Here is an 18,762-nt window from a genome sequence, read left to right as displayed (position 1 = left end):
TGAACAAAATGGCCATTGAAGAGTCAAGAGAGAGTGGAAGAGTAGCGTATTGGTTAAGAGTGTGGGCTTGAGTCCAACTATCTGAGTGTCAACCATTTTATCATTTGCAAAATGGCATAAAAGCTGTAACTGTCTTTATGGCTTACGGTGAGGCTTAAATAAATTAGTGAATGTAAAGTACATAGACTGGATTGTGGTGACAATAAACAATAAGCAATGGTTCTCATAGAAAAGGATGTCACTGTTTGAGTGAGAATAATGGAGACGGGGTCCTGTCTGTGCTCTCTTGAAGGGCCTAAGAAAGGATGTCGTTAAGGCATACCACACAATGAACTAATAGGAACATAAAGAAAAGGAAGTAGAGACATCAGTTTCCTGGCAATATGACCAAAGTGATTCTCTCCCACCTCTAATTTCCTTTTGTTCTTGCAGATCTGTTGCCTATGGTCCTGTCTTAACATGCGCAGAGTATCCCTAATGTTTTGCAGTTTTAAGGAAGTAAGCTTATTAAATTCAGTAAATTACTGCCTCAAAGATTATTTAAAAAAAAAAAAACCAAACCGTTCCTTTGATATCGACAGGTTTTAATAATATAACTGGATATGAATATCTCTCAAAAAGAAGTAATAAATGTGTCACATAGTATAAATAAGCAAGTGGGGTGGAGAAGAGTTACCTCCCATGCTCACTGATAATGAACCTCTTCATTACCATTTTGATCCCCCCAAATGCAGAAGGAACTGGGGAGGTGGTATGTTTGAACTACATAGTATCACAGAATAATGAACACTGAGTCACCATTGTCACCTGCCTTTTCTTGCCTATTTCCCTGGGTTGCAGACCTTGACATGGCCTAGCCTCACATCACAACAGAAGGGCCAGGCTGAGATCTGTGGTGTCCACAGACTGATGGAAATGATTAATGGAAGTGTATATCTCTTTCATTGAATTCAACCTAAGGGATTTATTACTTGCACTGAATTTAACACTGTAACTTATTTGGAATTGCTTATCATTTTATGGTTTGTCACATAACTAGATAGCATCAGTCACTCAACTACGGATAAAATAAATCCATTTTATTGGTTTTGTTTGAGGTTTTTTTTCATTTCTTTTGTTTTTGCTTTCATGCTGGAAAAACAATGTTTTTTATTTTCTGACACGGTTCACTTTTATAGCAGAAAACATCTTCAACTGACAAATTCCCACAGAGAATTCGGATGCTTATTTGACATCGATGATTGTAAATACAGTTTGCTAATTTTAAGTTTATTAACTACAAGACAAGTTTATGAACAGAATTCCCATTAGCAATTCCCTATTACATCTTGAATCAGGGAAGCAGCAATTATTGGAAACGACAATAGAATGACTTTTTCCCCACCTTTACCTCTCCCTCCCCTCCATCACTGGTTCAGTTGGTGGAATTATAGATGGGAGAGGGAGGCAGGCATGAGTTGGGTGTACTCTCTAGTACCCTGCTAAAAAAAACAACCCAGGTTCCCTTTTCTCTAGCTCCTCTCATGTTCAGTGACTAGCCCTCCATACCCGTAGATCTCCTGGGATATGCAGACCTGGTTCCCACTGCACAGACTGCCCCAGCCATGTCTCTGATCCTTCTGTTTCAGCCTCTGGGTGGATAATTCAACTCAGCGTTCTGCTCTTCGGTGGGGGCCAATTACGTTAAATTTAGAGGCAGGAGTAAAATGGCGCATTTGCTCTCAGGTTCAAGCCATATCTTTCAGTCTAGGATTGGCAACAGCAAAACTGATGCTTTGATACCCCTCCCATCCCCCACAAACACCCAACCATTTGCCATGTTGTGTTTCTTCTCTACATATTACCAGCCATAGAGAGAAAGTCATCATTAACTGGGACTGATGCTCTCATGACATAATATGATCAGATTTTGCTCGATCCCAGGCACCAGGCAGAATCCTTGCTATTAATGTCAGCAGCAGTGAAATGCCAGTTCACTCTATGAGCTGTCATTTCAGTGAAGAAAAAAAAACAAAACTCTAATGCAATCAATTTCAGTTATTGTATCTTGACGTTAATTATCGAAAACAGCAGAAAATCAAATATTATTCTAATTTCTACTCAAAACTGGGACAGGAATCAGGGATGCCTGGGTGGCTCAGTCAGTTAAGTGGCTGCCTTCAGCTCAGGTCATGATCCCAGAGTCCTGGGATCTAGTCCCACATCAGGCTTCCTGCTTAGTGGGGAGTCTGCTTCTCCCTCTGACCCTCTTCCCTCTCGTGCTCTCTGTCTCTCATTCTCTCTCTCAAATAAATAAATAAAATCTTAAAAAAAAAAAAATTGTCAGGAATCAGATCCCATGCATGGAACGTTTACCCAAAACAGGAGGAGAAAGAGCAAAATCACGAATTTACTTCCCCTGGGGGTGGGGCAGGGGGCGGGGGGACAACAACAGAACATTCTTTTTTCTTTTGTAATTGTTGTCTCTTGAGTTTTCTTTCTCAGTTTTCTGGGAAAAAAAGTTCTCAGATGGGATATTAGTGATTTTTAATTTTAAATAAGAAAATGAGTCATTCCTTTTTGGAAAACAGCTCCAGGCCATGCACTATGCCATTTCAGAATTTTGGATGGCTCTGCTACCATCGTCCTCAGGTGACTGTCAACCCCACTGGTCAAGGATTAGTGTCTGTCACACTCTGTATGTTGCCACATGCGTGGCACAAACATACTCAACAGACTTGGGTCAGCACTGGCAAGATTTATTATTTTTATTATTTTTACTATTTGCTTGAGGGCACTGTTCATTTCATTGGGAGCAGGAACTATTTACATTTTGCCTGTTCTATTAGTTTCCAAGGGGTGCCATAACAAATCACTACAAACATGGTGGCTTAAAACAACCAAAATTTATTCTCTCATAGTACGTGAGGCCAAACGTTAAAAATCAGAGTGCCCAGAGGGCCATGCTCCCTCTGACGGCTCTAAGGAAGAATCCTTCCTTGTGTCTTGCAGCTTCCAGTGGCTCCAGGCATTCCTTGGTTTATGGCCCCAAAATTCCAGGCACTGCTCTGTCTTCACATGGTCTTCTCCTCTGTGTGTTTTTCTTCCTTCCTTCCTTCCTTTCTACCTTCCTTCCTTCCTTCCTCCCCCCTCTCTTTCTCTCTCTTTCTTTCTCTCTCTTTCTCTCTCTCTCTCTCTTTCTTTCTTTCTTTCTCTTGTTTTATAAAGTCACTTGTCATTGGATTTATGGTCCACCTTTAGCCATGTTGATCTCATCTCAAAATCCTTAATTACATCTGTAAATACCCTTTTTCAAAACAAGGTCACATTTACAGGTTCCGGGTGGACATATCTTGGTGGGCCACCATTCAATACACCAACGTCAGTTATGTAAAGAGAAGATGTGGAAACGTGAGTTAGCTGGTCCTGTATTGTATTTTAATGATGTTGAGCCCCCGAGAGACCACACTGACTTTTTGAAGCTTCCCAGTTGGCCCCATCCCAAATCTGGCTCTTAACTAGGCAAATCTTGCACTGATTTAAGAAAGAGACACTTGTTGAAGAGGTCTTGCAATGGCATTCCATACATGCCCACTCCCAAACCCCACTAGTAAGTGTTCATTAACTGTCTCATGAAACTAAATTGACTAATACAACAACCTCATCCATTGTCCTCCCCAGGCAAAACCACCATGCTATTTCAGCTCAACACTCACCTTCCCACACCTATTGTACTGACTGACCTCGTATCAAATTCATGATTGCCAACAATAAACTGACATAGAACACTGATCAGCAATCCTACTTCATTTTCTTAGTAAGTATGCTTTCCACCCTCTAGGACAAGTATTGCATACCTTCTCCTCTGTCTGCAAGAATCCCTCCCCCCCAACACTCCTAGTTGACGATCTTGTTTCTCAGTTTATCGATAAAATTGGAACAGTCTTTCCATTCTCAAATCTATAATCAGCTGGCACCTATGTCCATAATCTCATCTTCCCTTTTGTTACAAATGAACCACCTCGGGATGCCTGGGTGGCTCAGTTGGTTAAGTGTCTGCCTTCGGCTCAGGTCATGATCCCGAGGTCCTGGGATCGAGTCCCACATTGGGCTCCCTGCATCAGAAAGCCTGCTTCTCCCTCTCCCCCTGCTTGTGAGCTCTCTCTCTCTGACAAATAAATAAAATCTTTAAAAAAAAAAATGTACCACCTCTTATCTTACCAGACACTACTCCTTTTGGATAGCTTCTCATAACCCCTTCTGGAGGACCTCACTTCTGCAATTAGCCCTTCTTTCAATCAGCTCTCCCTCCGTGGATCATTCCTACCTCCAGGGATCAATCCTACTAGTATCCAAGTATATTCTAGTAGCTCCAGTACCTTATGAATAAATTCTCTCTTGGCCTCAAAGCTCTCCGGTATTTGCTGTCTTTTCTCCACCCTCCTTTTCAGAAATTCTTATTTATGAGCAATTTCCCTGTCTCTTGCAGGTTTCTGCACATTCATTAAAGGTTTCTTTTTCTTTATTGTATCAATAACTTCCTCTCTTTTTTGCTACATCTAATTTATGCAGAGATAAAATCCTATGGCCAATGTAACCTACCTCAGTATTCCACTTGGGGGACCTGATGAAAAAAACTTGGTGGACTGCTAAATTATGCATATATCCATTTCAGCAACAGCATTGAAATATTCCTCTGTAGTATAAAATCTACATATCATACAGAATGGTCACTGGGTTCTAAAATCTATCAGAGTGGTGAATGATGATCTTAAAAATTGGCAGGACTTCGTTTCCTGTAGAAGTGATTGAAGCATGACCTTTTGTACAAATTAGATTGTTAAATTATTCTTTGGAGTAAGAGGGTCTAAATATATCTCTAATGGTGCACACTTATGTGGCCCTTTATAGTTTTCAAGGAATTTCATATCCATTACTTTATTTGAGCCTTACAATAACCCTGTAAGATACTGGTTATTTATCTAATTTTCACATACAGGAAAAATGAGGCTCCCAGAGTCTGTATGACTCACCCAACACCCTCCAGCTAGTGCTCAACTTAAACCCATGGACATTATTACCCCAGTGGCTCAACCTTGAGTGCACAGAGTCACTTGGGGAGCTTTCAAAAATCTCAGCACCCAGGGCGCCTGGGTGGCTCAGTCGTTAAGCGTCTGCCTTCGGCTCAGGTCATGATCCCAGGGTCCTGGGATCGAGTCCCACATCGGGCTCCCTGCTCAGTGGGAAGTCTGCTTCTCCCTCTCCCACTCCCCCTGCTTGTGTTCCTGCTCTCGCTATCTCTCTCTCTGTCAAATAAATAAATAAAATCTTAAAAAAAAAAAAATTAAAAATAAAAAAAATCTCAGCACCCAGGCTGCACTCAACACTAATCAAATCCAAATCTCTGGGGGTGAGATCAAGGCTTTATTATCTTGGAAAACTCTCCAGGTAATTTTAGCATGTGACTAAGTTTGAGAACCAGTGCTTTAGCTCTTCATTTTTGCAGCACTACTGTTTCTTCAATTCAACTCCCGCTTGCTGTCACCTTTAAGAAGGATTTTTTTTTTTACTGCAGTTTAAAGGGGAAGATGACTTTCTTGGGATCAAGTTTCTTGCAACACAGATATCAACCTTTTATAAGGGAAAAAAAATAAAGGAACGCTATCAGTCTCTTTAGATATATAATTTTCTCCCAAATCTCTGGTGGATGTGTCTTTATCTGGATTGATTGGAAGATAAAAGATGTCAAAAAGGAGTGTAGTATGATTTGTAGGAAGTAGTAGAATATTTGGACCTGTCTTATAGGTTTGCACACATCATATGGATATTCAAGTTTAAATTTAGAGATATCATCATCTTCTTACCATTTCTTTTTTTTTTAAAGATTTTATTTACTTATGAGAGAGGGAGAGCATGATGGGGAGAAGGGCAGAGGGAGAAGCAGACTCCCCGCTGAGCAGGGAGACTGACATGGGGCTCAATCCCAGGACCCCGAGATCATGACCCAAGCCAAAGGCAGATGCTTAACCAACGGAGCCACCCAGGTGCCCCTCTTCTTACCATTCCTAAAGGAATTATAAATGTGGCACTGATAATATGGCTTATCTGTTTCTCTTTAATAGCTGGGGATAAACTGGGAATGAGTTTAAGTATCTTAACACTTGTCCTAGAAATGTACCCTACATACGTAAGGTCTGAGAATTGTTGATTATAAAATTATTTTTACATTTCTCCCCTCTGAATTGGAAGGTGGCAATTATTCTGCTGTGACAATGAAATGGCTCTGTTCCTAAGCATGCACTGGGGAGAAGCAATGTTGGTCAAATGGTAACTGGCAGCACACTGCATTTTTTCAATTATTCAGAGGACATTTCTCTTGCAAATTTAGGCTCTGCATAAAAGGTAAATAAAAGAGACATATCCCCCGAGTGCAAATCTATTTCAAGACTGATTGCAATATTATTGAAAGGAGAATATAAAAATTGAATTAAAAATTATGATCCTTATATCAGTTCTCAAGAATATCAGGTTACGTGGTTACATTACATTCTGAAACCATTGCCTCAGTTTGCCATATGTAAAAATGGGGGTACACTTCTGAAATTCATATAAAGCCTGGAGAATTTGCTTCTTAATATTTTCAGCACACCAAGAGAGGAATGAAATGACATTTTTGTTATTATTGAATTAGTTTCCATTACTATAGTTTAAGTGAAATACATTTAGTTATGATTGTTTAGGTGACTAGTTATAAGGAAGCCGTTGGAGACTAATGCTTTGACCGGTTGTTAGTCTCTCAGTATTACACTAACCAATTGGACAACTTATTCTGGAATGCCATTTTCACCAGATGAATGCCCAGCTCCAGAATGTGGCTTCTTGTTATTGCATGAAGTCTAAATTCTTCACTCGAGGGCAGCTTGTTCCTTCCTGTTTCCCAGCATGCATTCTGTTCCCATCAAGCTGCGTTCTCTGTGTCACCCCACCCACTTTCTCATGCTAATCTCAGACCTGTGTCTTTGTTCGTGCTGCTTTCTCAACTAGATAACCTTCTCTCTCCTCCCCACCTGAGGAAAAGCAGCCTTTTTCAAGGCACTGCTCAATCCGTGTCACTTCTGTGAAAACTCTTCCAGCTGCTCTGGACCTCACCAATTCCCTCAACCTTCATTATCTATTCAAAATACAACAGTGACAGCATGTTCTCCTGGTCCTTGTGCATTAAGAATTTTCTAGTACATACAGGGCCCTTATTCTGAGGTACCAAGAAGAATGCATACAGATGCCTCACACTGAGAGGTCAAAGCCCATAGTGCATGCAACTGACACTGTGCTTCCTGTGTAAGGGCAGGCTCCAGGGGAACAAAAGACAATAGAACTTGTGTCCAGGAAATGTTACAGTTACCATCTCAAAATGGAAGGTTTTTTTTTGGGGGGGGGGTTGTTTTTTGTTTTTTGTTTGTTTTACACAGATTTACTTATTTATTTTTGAGGGAGAGAGAGAGAGAACATGAGCTGGAGGAGCAGAAGGAGAGGGAGAGAGAATCCCAAGCAGACTCAGTGCTGAGCATAGAGCCTGACATGGGGCTAGATCCCATGACCCTGAGATCATGACCTGAGCTGAAACCAAGAGTCAGACGCCCAACTGACTGCACCAGCCAGGAGCCCCTCAAAATGGAAGGAGTCCCTTAAGCAGATTTTTAAATGTTGGTGTCATCAGCTGACCTTTTGGTGCCCCTGTTTGGTCACCAGAAAATTGTTAGATTTAACACTCCTTGAGGAATAATCCATCGTTAAAATTCTGTGACTGATTATCTTTTTTACTCAACAGATGGACTTCTGTCCATTGATTTAGCACCATGTTGACATAATTAAATTCAATTAAACAAACAGGTTGGTCCACAGTTCGCTTTTCTTCTCACTGGGCACTTCCCCATATATAAGTAGCATGTCAATATCTCAACTGGGATGTGAATTATGGCCTTTCGTGAACTTTTAGCAAATAGTCCAGGTTATTCCTATCTCAGCCCTTACTCTTTATGTGATTCAGTAATTCACCAGTGTGTGAAGAACCACTGCTGCTTGGCCTTGTTTTCACCCCAAATCTGAGGTGACACTGAACAGATTGAGTCTTGTACTCCTGCTCATAACAGCAACCTATCAAAGCTACCATGTTTCTGCAAGGGAGAGAGGACCACAGGCTCCGTCTCCACTGTGAAATCCAATCAAGGATAATCAGTGACCAAATTGACCTGGTTTCTCAAGGATACAGCTCATAGATCTTAAGAACTAAGTTTGTCCCTGTTTCCAGCCCACCTTGCCCTACTCTCTGTCCTTCAGGAATGGGTTACAATAGATAGGTTAGAGGGTCTCAACTCTAGTTGAATATTGGAATTACTTCAGGAGGTTTTGGTTGTTTGTTTTGTAGCAGCTTTATTGAGATATCATTTGCATAGTATATAATTCATTCATTCAAAGATTAGAATCAGTGGCCAATATTCACAGAGCCACATAACCATCACCACAATTTTAGAACATTTTCATCATTTCAGAAAGAAACTGCATACCCTTAGCCATCACCCCTCTGATCCCACTCCTGTGCCCACATCTTCCTCAGCCCTCAGCAACCACCAATCCACTCTCTGTCTCTATAGATTTGTCTCTTTGGGATATTTTATATAAATGGAACCATATATTTTGTAGTCTTTTGTGACAGACTTCTTTCCATCAGCATGTTTTCAAGCTTCATCCATGTTACATATGTTAGTACTTCATTCCTTTTCATAACCAAATAACATTCCATTGTGTGGATATGCCACGTCATGTCTATCCATCCATCGGCTGATGGGCATTTGGGTTGTTTCCACCTTTTAGCTATTACAGGTCATGCTGCTATGAACATTCGTGCACAAGCTTTTATGTGAACATAAGTTGTTAATTCTCTTGCCTATATATCTAAGAGTAGAATTGCTGGGTCAAATGGTAACTCTATGTTTAACCTTTTGAGGAATTTCCAGACTGTCTTCCAGAGTGACTGCAAAATTTTACATCTCTACCGGCAATATATAAGAGCTCTGATTTCCCCACATCTCACCAACATCTGGTGTTGTCTGACTTTTTGAATTTAGCTGTCCTGTTGGGTGTGAAGTTTCCCATTTTGATTTTGATTTGTTACTTGATGGCTAATGACGTTGAGCATCTTTTCACACACTTGTTGATTGTTTGCTTATCTTCTTTGGAGAAATGCTGATCAGGTCCTTTGCCCAGTTTCAAATGTGATTTTTTTTTTTTTTATTATATATATGATTTGCAAATATTTTCTCCCATTCTATGGGTTGTAGAGATTTTAGATAATATTAATTTCTGGACTTGTACATGCAGACTTATTTGATCTGCTACCTACATTCACTCATATTTTTTTCAGTGTGCCAGGCAAAGAACTACTGACCGCATTAAGATATCTGCCACCTTAGAGTCCCAGAACCAACCTCTTTTGCCTCCAGAGCAAGTACCAGCCCAATGGTTACAACTATTTCCAGACCCAAAGTAATCTTATTTGGAGGTTCTATTGTCCTTGGCTGCCCCAAAACGTTTGATCACCAGAGTCACCAAAGTTTTCCCAAACAGATTGATCTAACTTGGAACCTAACCAGAAGTTAGGAGAATCTCATTCCTTTTCCTCCCTCTATGTACCTCATGCAAAATCTTTGGTGACACTCCCACTCTTAGCCAGGCTTCTGCATCTCAAGCAGTTTGGGGAAGGACAGAATTTACCAAATCAGGAAGAGAAAGGCAAAAGCAGAGGATCTTACAACACCCTTCGTCAGATAGTAAAACATCCTTGCCTTCTATTTGTAAACCTATGGAAGACCAATCTGTAGATATTTACCATACTAAAGGAATATGTCCCAGATGACCTGCATCATTTCCCGTAGATATATGTGTAGTTGCAAAAAATTTAATTAGCAGTGTCTGTTGCTTAAAGCATTGATAAATGGTAGATAGATGATAGATAGATAGATAGGTAGATAGATATAGATAGGTAGAGAGATAGATAGACAGACAGATGATAAAGTTCTGTACCCTTTTACACAGACTATGGTTTCCACCACCACATCTCTATTTTCCAAGAGAGTATTAATTGATATTTAGATAGTCAATTCCTCATCTTTTGCTTTAGAGGAGGGTCCAGCATCCTTCTTTCCTTCCCCTTGATTTTAAACACCAACAGCACCCTGTCTAGTTATTTTCGCAACCTAAAATGCTCCCATAGAGTTCCAAATTTTAAAACACTATGATTCCAAAATCCCCAAATACTATGTTTTCAGCGAGGACAACTCTATTCCCTAAAGCCCTCACCTAAATTTCTAACCACGTGTGCCACAGAACCAGTCCACATATAAATCCCACAGGCAACTGAAACTCAACACATCCTCTTCTCCCCTCTGATTCCTTATCCAAGACACCATCCACTGTGCATTTCAGCACCTTAGGCTCTTAATCTCTCCTCCTTTTCTCCTCCAACTTAATTGCCATGTTCTGTTGACTCCACCTACTAAAAATCTCTTCACTCCATTCTTTCAAATCCCCAGTCACTAACCTTTACCTGAGGGACTGTTGCAATAGCTCCCAATTGTTTTCCTGCTTCAGCAGCTTCATTGTCCAATCCAGAGTGATTTTCTAAAAGGAAAATCTGATGAAGTATATTTCCTGCTTAAATCTCTTCACTGGCTTTTTATCACTCTGGTGGCTCTGCCCAGTTGGTGGTCCGAGAACACTTAGGGATTTAACGGAGAGGTTCCAAAAGGGTCATGTCATTTATGACAATGACACCCATTCCTTTCTAGTTTTGTCAATCAGTTAGTAGAATAGGAAAATTTCTCAAAACTAATCAATAAATAAATCAAAGATTTCAAATACTTTTTCCCTTTAAAAAGAACACTTTGCTAACTTTTCACTTCATATCAAGAGAACAGGTGTGTTGTGGCCAAAGTGAACAGATTCATGTCTCACCCACTTTGTCACTCAACTGAATCCCACTAGCCACAATTGTTTGAATTGCTTTTATTTTTTTTAAGATTTTATTTATTTATTTGACAGAGAGAGACACACAGCGAGAGAGGAAACATAAGCATGGGGAGTGGGAGAGGGAGAAGCAGGCTTCTCACTGAGCAGGGAGCCCGATGCGGGGCTCGATCCCAGGACCCTGGGATCACAACCTGAGCCGAAGGCAGATGTTTAATGACTGAGCCACCCAGGTGCCCCTGAATTGTTTTTACTTGTAGTGTTAGAGTTTTCCCTTTATATCCATAATGGACCATTTGTTAGAGAAAACACAAAAGTATAATATCAAAATTCAAGTTATCTTTAAGAAGAATAAAAATGATAACAATTCTGCAATCTTATCTCAAACTGATCTTCACCAGATCTGTGACTTGTATAAATTAGAATTTGCAACAGATCAATATACATGAACTCCTTTTTTCTAAAAAGTAAAAATAAGAAATATAGTAATGAACATATTTAAATTGACCATTTATCGGATAAGAATAATACACTATGTTATTTAAGAAAATAAGTTAGACACAGCAACCTAAAATATTCTCTTGTCTCATCACGTAGAAATAAAAAATAAAACAGTTGTTTCTTTAGTCCATGGTCAAGAAGACAGTTTTTGTTGATTTTTAATGCAGCAATAAGTAATTACATTTTAATATACATGTTAGTGTACATTCCATTCCCAAACCAAACAACTTAGTCATTTCTAATTTGCCAACAAATTATACTTTCCTTATACAATTAATATAAAGTAAATCAAATAGGGGTACCTGGGTGGCTCAGTTGGTTAAGTGTCTGCCTTCGGCTCAGGTCGTGATCTTGGGGTCCTAGGATTGAGCCCAATGGCAGGCTCCCTATTCAGCGGGGAGTTGGGAGTTGCTTCTCCCTCGGTGTCTGTCCCTACCCTCCATTGTGTGCATGCCCCAGCCTGCGTGCACACTCTCTCTCTCTCTCAAATAAATATATAAATAAAATCTTTTAAAAATATATATAAAGCAAATCAAATCATACAAACCATTGGTAATGGGAAAAAGACAGTTTTGTCTTTGATAGGACTATTGTTAAAATTATATTTTAAAAGAGCTTTACAGATCTACAAGAGGCTATATAATGAACTAAGTTGCGCCTCAGATAGGTGAAAAAAAGACAAAAGTTAAGAACTCACCCATTCTTCTTCTTTTCCCCAAAACCCATGGAAATTTGTTTCCTTTATGCAATGCTATCAAATTCTGAGCTCATATGAAAAGGTGTTTTAGGCAACTAACTAACATAATTCGATTTTACTCTTAAAATATATAAATCCAGAAAGTTTTATTTTCAGTATAGAAGAGTGAACCCCTAACAAATAATTGTATAAACTCTGGTCAAAGAGAAAACACAATCACTTAAGGTTTACAGAAACTTAACAAAAGTAGGCAGGTTGGGGCTCCTTGGTGGCTCAGTCGGTTAAGCATCTGCCTTTGGCTCGGGTCATGAGCCCAGGGTCCTGGGATCCAGCCCCACGTCGGGTTCCCTGCTCAGTGGGGAGCCTGCTTCTCCCTCTCCTTCTGCCTGCTTCTCCCCCTGCTTGGGCTTTCTCTCCCTCTGTCAAATAAATAAATAAAATTTTAAGAAAAAATGGAGGCAGACTCAGGACCCCATATGACCTAGTTCTCCCCACCTTCCTAATTTTATTCCTTTTCACTCTCCCCTGTGTTCGTTCTTCTCCAGGCATTACTGCCCTACCCACCTAGCGCCCTCTCCCCTATATGTGCTTGGCTAGCTCACATTCTCCACATACTTGCACAAAGCTCTTTCCTCACCCTCTTATAACAAATAACAACCCTCCAACCCTCCACCTGGCCAGGATATCCTGCCGCCTTACCCTGCTTTATTCTTCTCCATAGCACCTGACATACCACATGTTTGTTTGTTGTCCTTTTATCCATGCATGCCTCCAAGGATGCAAGCTTCATCAGAGCAGTGACATCTCCAGCACATACAACGGCACCTGAAACAAAGCAATTAAAAAAAAAAGTGTAGACTTATTGAATAAAAGGCTGAATATGAGGTATTCTGGAGGAGGATTGGAGGGATTTCATTCGATAGTCTGGTAACAGAAAGTCTTTCTGGATGTAGCAATGTCCATGGACCAAGGAATAATGGCTGTTGAGGATAGGAAGCATATGTGATTATAAGCCAGTGACCCAAGTAGACAGGCTGAAACGTGTCTGATGTTAGTATAAACCATAAAACCCTGCAGGGTCAGGTTCATACTTCTCTCATGCAAGTCCCTCAGATGAGATAATTAAGACTCAAAATGTTAGATGACTTGCTGAATTCACATAGCAACTAGGGGAAATGGGGTTTTCTGAGTGCTGGTCCAAATCTCTCCACATATACCCATACCCCCAGCCTACCTGTTATGAACTGAATTCTGTTCCCCCAATACACATATGTTGAAGTCCTCACCCCCAGTGTGGCTGTATCTGGAGATAGGGCCTATAAGGAGGTAATTAAGGTTAAATGGGGTCCTAAACGGGGGGGAGAGTTGTTGTGATAGGATTCATGCCCTTATAAGAAGAGACATCAGAGAGCTTGCTGTCTTGCTCTCTCCCCACACATACGCCAAGGAAAGGCCAAGTGAGGACCGGCAAGCAACCAAGCACTGAACTCTGTTAGCTCCTTGATCTTGAACTTTCCAGCCTCCAGAACTGAGAAAATACATTTTTGTTCTTTAAGACACCCAGTCTAGAATATTTCATTATGGCAGCCTGAGCTGATGAAACCCCTGCCCCCCCTTCTCGGCCCCTGCCCCTCGAAAAAGCAGGAGTCACACCACTAATCTGTACGATCGAGTGGCAGTGTCAATCACTAAGAGGAGGTAAGGAATTAAAAGCTGAGAAGTGGGCTATAAAGGATATCTTCCCCAAGCCCAGCCACCTTTGGTCAGCTCACACTCTCAGACATAGCCTTCACAGGTGACTCACTCAACTAAGTCAACGGCTTAGTTTTGATGCTTATAACAGCTAGCAGAACTCTATCTACGTGAACATTTCAAGAGAGATTTAAACAGCCTTGTCCTGTATCTTGCTCTTGGCGTACAAGCTGAATGTGAAGGCGGGAGCAGAAGCAGTCCGGAAAAAACAAGCTGTTGCTTTTATTTTCAGTCCATCAGCTTCCCTGAGTAATTCACCCAGTTCAAAAGCAATGAAGCATGGATTTCACTTGCAATGACACAGACCCAGGCATATTAATGCAATTGTTTTATTAAGTAATTTACTTATTTAGCAAATAACCAAAAGAAAATTTCCCTTATCTGGTGCCGTAATGTCACCTTTTTAATTCTGGAAAGCAAAAGAGAACACTAGAGGTTCCATCCTTATTTTTGAAGAATCCCTGCCAGCAAAAATATTGATGTTTAAAACCTGGGTTTGGAGGTAAGGAAGTGGGGAAGATTGCATTAGAACTCAATCCAATTCATCCAGTTTTATAAAATATAAATGATACGCAAAGCACTGGTTACTCTGTGGAAAATGTAAGAAAATCTAAGGCTGGCTTTCTGCTGTCTAGTTAGAGATATGTATAAGGCAAGATGTTGTGTACAAATATCAAATTGTTCCTTCTCCATTCCTACTAAAGTGAGTATAAAGATTATGAGTAGATATCAGTGCCACAGTTCAAGGCAAGATTATATATATATGTCAGAAGCATCGAAGAAATCATGTAGATATAGCAAGATGGCATTGGATGAAAAGAAAGAACATAGCTACTGCTGTGTTGTGTGTCCAGAAAATGAGAGGAAGAGAATAACAAAACTGCATTAAAATCCTAGAAAGCAAAGGGATGAAGATTGGTACTGATGTGCTATGGAGAAAGACAGAGGTGTATTACCTCCAACATTCAGCATTAAGTGTAATACTGAGTAGCTGGGTGGAAGGCTTCCACTCCTCCAGCACCTGTGGGACGTGCTCCAGGGCTGGAGCCACACAGAAGGCACACAACAGGGGCAAACACCAGAGGAACTGCTCCACTGGGGATCCAGCATGGAGAGGCTCCACGCTGAGATATCTTCCAGCCCTGTTTCAGGTTTCCAGATGCTCTACAATGATGCATTGAGCAGGGCTGACAGTGTGGCAGTAAGGAATTACAGTGAAAAAAAAAAATAGAGAAAAGCTCAGCTGTCCTGTCTCCTTTCCACTAAGCCTGAAAGATTGAGGAAGAAATAAAACTCTTCATTCTGAAACAAAACCATGAAATCCTAACTCTATAAGCCAATCTTGGGCAAACCTCGACCTCCATCCTGAAAGTAGAATAAACAGAAGCCGTTGACACCATCATAGTTTATAACAAGAAGAATGAACATCATCTTCTGAAGTCCACAGTTATTATTAGAAACAGAGCTGTTTTAAAAAAATCATGTAATCTTTCTTCTCCGTTTTAAAAGGGCGCTGTAAGCATCAGATTAAAGTGGGTGTTCAAAGGAAGGAAATTATTTGAGATCAGGAAAGAGAAAGGTGATGAAAATTACAATTTCTGAATTCAGAGATTCAATGTAATATTGAGTAGCTGAGTAGCTACTACAGAAGTCCTAATCAGTGAAGTAGAAGACGAGCTTGAGAAATTCTCTAACATCACAAAAGAAATGAGAAAAAATGAATATGATATAAAATACGAGACCTGAAAAACAAGGTTACATAAAATATACTTAATAGTAGTCCAAAAGAAAAGAAAAGAATAGAACAATAATAATTTAAAACAAAACAAAACAAAAAACTACAGAAGAAAATTTTCCTAAACAAAGTAGACCTGAGTCTGCACGTGAAAAGAGTCTACATCTACGAAGTCAAGATCAAAGACATTCTAACAATTAAAAAAAAAAACAACCTTTAAGGTCAAATATAATTTCCAAAAGGCATCCAGATGAAAAAAAATTCACACTCAAAGGCATGAAAATCAGGATGACATCAGATTTCCTTGCAACACTGGACACTATAAGACAGTGGAGTAACATCTATGGAATTCTCAGGTAAAATATTGTGACTCCAGAATTCTGTGCTGTAGTTAAGCAGGTACATTAGTAAGAACAACAAAAAGACATTTTCAGATCAAAAAGTATATCATCCACATACTAAAGCAGAAAATTTACTCAGAATTATATGGCAGCAACAGGCCTATGTTAATTCATAAAAGGGAATAAAGTAGCATAAAAATGTCCACTAAGGCCTGAAACCATGTCATATACACATTGCATTAACTTATAAAAATTAATAAAAATGTAAATACTTTTTTTAAAGATTTATTTATTTAGGGGCACCTAGGTGGCTCAGTCGGTTAAGCTATTGCCTTCAGCTCCCGCTCAGGTCATGATCTCAACATCCTGGGAATCGAGCCCCACATCAGGCTCCCTGCTCAGTGGGGAGTCTGCTTGTCCCTCTCCCTCTGCCCCTCACCCCTGTTTGTGCACTCTCTCTCTCTCTCAAATGAATAAAATATATTTTTTTAAAGATTTATTTATTTATTTTAGAGAGAGAGAATGCAAGCAGGGGGTGGGGCGGAAGAAGAAAGAGAATTTTCAAACAGAGCTCCCTGAGTGCAGAGCCCACGGAAGGGCTTGATCCCAGGACCCCTAGATCATGACTTGAGCCAAAATCAAGAGTCAGCTGCCCAACCAGCTGAACCACCCAGGCACTCCAAATGTAAAAACTTTTTAAAGAGATGACTCATAATATGACATAATAATTTGGGTCTAAAAATCCCACAATACATAAATAAAATTTGAGAAGTAGAATGAAGATTAGTAGAGGTAGTGGTGATAAAAATAAAACATGAAAATTTCTCATCTCATAGGGTAGGTGTCTGGGAGTCAACCAATACTATTTCAAGTTTTCTTTGATTTTAGGGAAAATAGCTTTAAATATGATTATTGTTTTTAAATGTAAAAGTTACCAATGGTAGAATAAAATATTATATATACATATATATAAAAAACTTAATCATTACAGAACAAATAAAAGGCAAAAATAACTCATATAAATAAACATGATATGATAAATAAGTAAAAGACAAAAATAATATATACAAAACATCATAAAAAATGAGAAATACTCAAAACCATTAATATTGGTAAGTGTAAACTAAGATGGCAATCATAAGCCCACGCATATGAGAAATGGTAACAAATGTAAATAGGTACACTTTTCTACCAAATGACAAAAAACATAAAATTATGTCATAAAATAAAGGCCAATTATAAGCCGCTTATAAGAGACAAATACAAAAGAGATACAAAAAAGTAAAAATATTTAAAATGACAAAGACATATCAAGCAAATACAAACAATAGAAATTTCAATATAAAATGGAAAGAAACCCAAATCATAAGAACATATAAGAAAAAGTCATCTTACACTGGCAAAATATTTAATCCATAATTTAAATATGGCTATCACAAACTTTTCTCTGCCACATAATATTGTACCAAAATATATAAAGCAAAAACTACCAGAACTAACAAATGACCTGGTGGTGGGGTAACTTCAAACAAACATCCTCAGTCTGTGACTGATCAATATGCAAACAGAGAGGATTTGAGTAATATCCTTGATAAGATTGATTAAGTAGATATAATAACATTTAAAATAAACTTAAACATAAAAATACCTTCTTTTTCAAGCATGCAAAAAATCTTTTATCAGGTCATAACAAAAACCAAAATAAAAATAGGGGAAGAGAAATTGTACAGACTAAAATCTGTAACTATAATGCAATAAAATTAAATTTAATAACAACAAAAAAATCACACAAAAATATTCTCAAACTGGACATCAAAAGGCAATTTTCTAAATAACTCTGAAGTCAGTCAAAGAGATTAATACCACCATTACAAACTAGTTAGATTATAATGATAATGAAAATACTTCATATATCAACATTTATAAATGTTGTTTATACTCAAATGTGTTCTTCCAAAATTTCAAAGAACAAATTATTACATGTGATATAACCTGTTCAGAACACAACAAAGGAAGGGAAGCTTCCCAATTTGTTATATGCAGCTAACATACTCTGATTTCCAATTCTGAACATACTAGCACTGGAAAGACAACTATAGTAAATATAAGCAAATAAAATTAAGCAATTATTCAAAAGAATAACAGACCATAGTCAAGGAAGGTCTGACTAAAGAAAGCAAGGCTAACTTAATGTTAGGAAATCTGTTGACATAAATCACACCAATAAAGAAAAGAAGAAAATTCAGGGATGCCTGGGTGGCTCAGTAGGTTAAGCATCGGGCTCTTGGTTTTGGCTCAGGTCATGGTCTCAAGTTCCAGGAATAGAGCCCCATCTTGGGATCCATGTTCAGCACAGAGTCTGCTTGAATCCACTATCTCCCTCTCCCTCTGCCCCTCCCCAACCCCTCTTGCTCTCACTCTCTCTCTAAAAGAAAAAGAAAAAGAAAAAGAATCCATATGGTGGATTGTTAGAGTGAGGCAAAAAAAAAGTTAATATTCAGCATTTGTCCCTAATACAAACTTTAAATAAAGAAGCATAGAAATATTCTTCATTAACATAACAAAAATATGTTATTATTAGTAGTAGTAGTATATTAAATAACTCAAGCTAACAGCTAATATCACACTGACATAAATTTATCGAGAATTGCTTAGAATTTTTTAAAAAGAAAGAAAATAATTGAAATAGTGCAGTTTATAGTACCATAAAATTATATTTTATGTATTTTTACATA

The sequence above is a fragment of the Neomonachus schauinslandi genome, chromosome 2 (assembly GCF_002201575.2).
Source record: "Neomonachus schauinslandi chromosome 2, ASM220157v2, whole genome shotgun sequence".
NCBI lineage: Eukaryota > Metazoa > Chordata > Mammalia > Carnivora > Phocidae > Neomonachus > Neomonachus schauinslandi.
Note: the sequence above shows the minus strand (reverse complement) of the source record.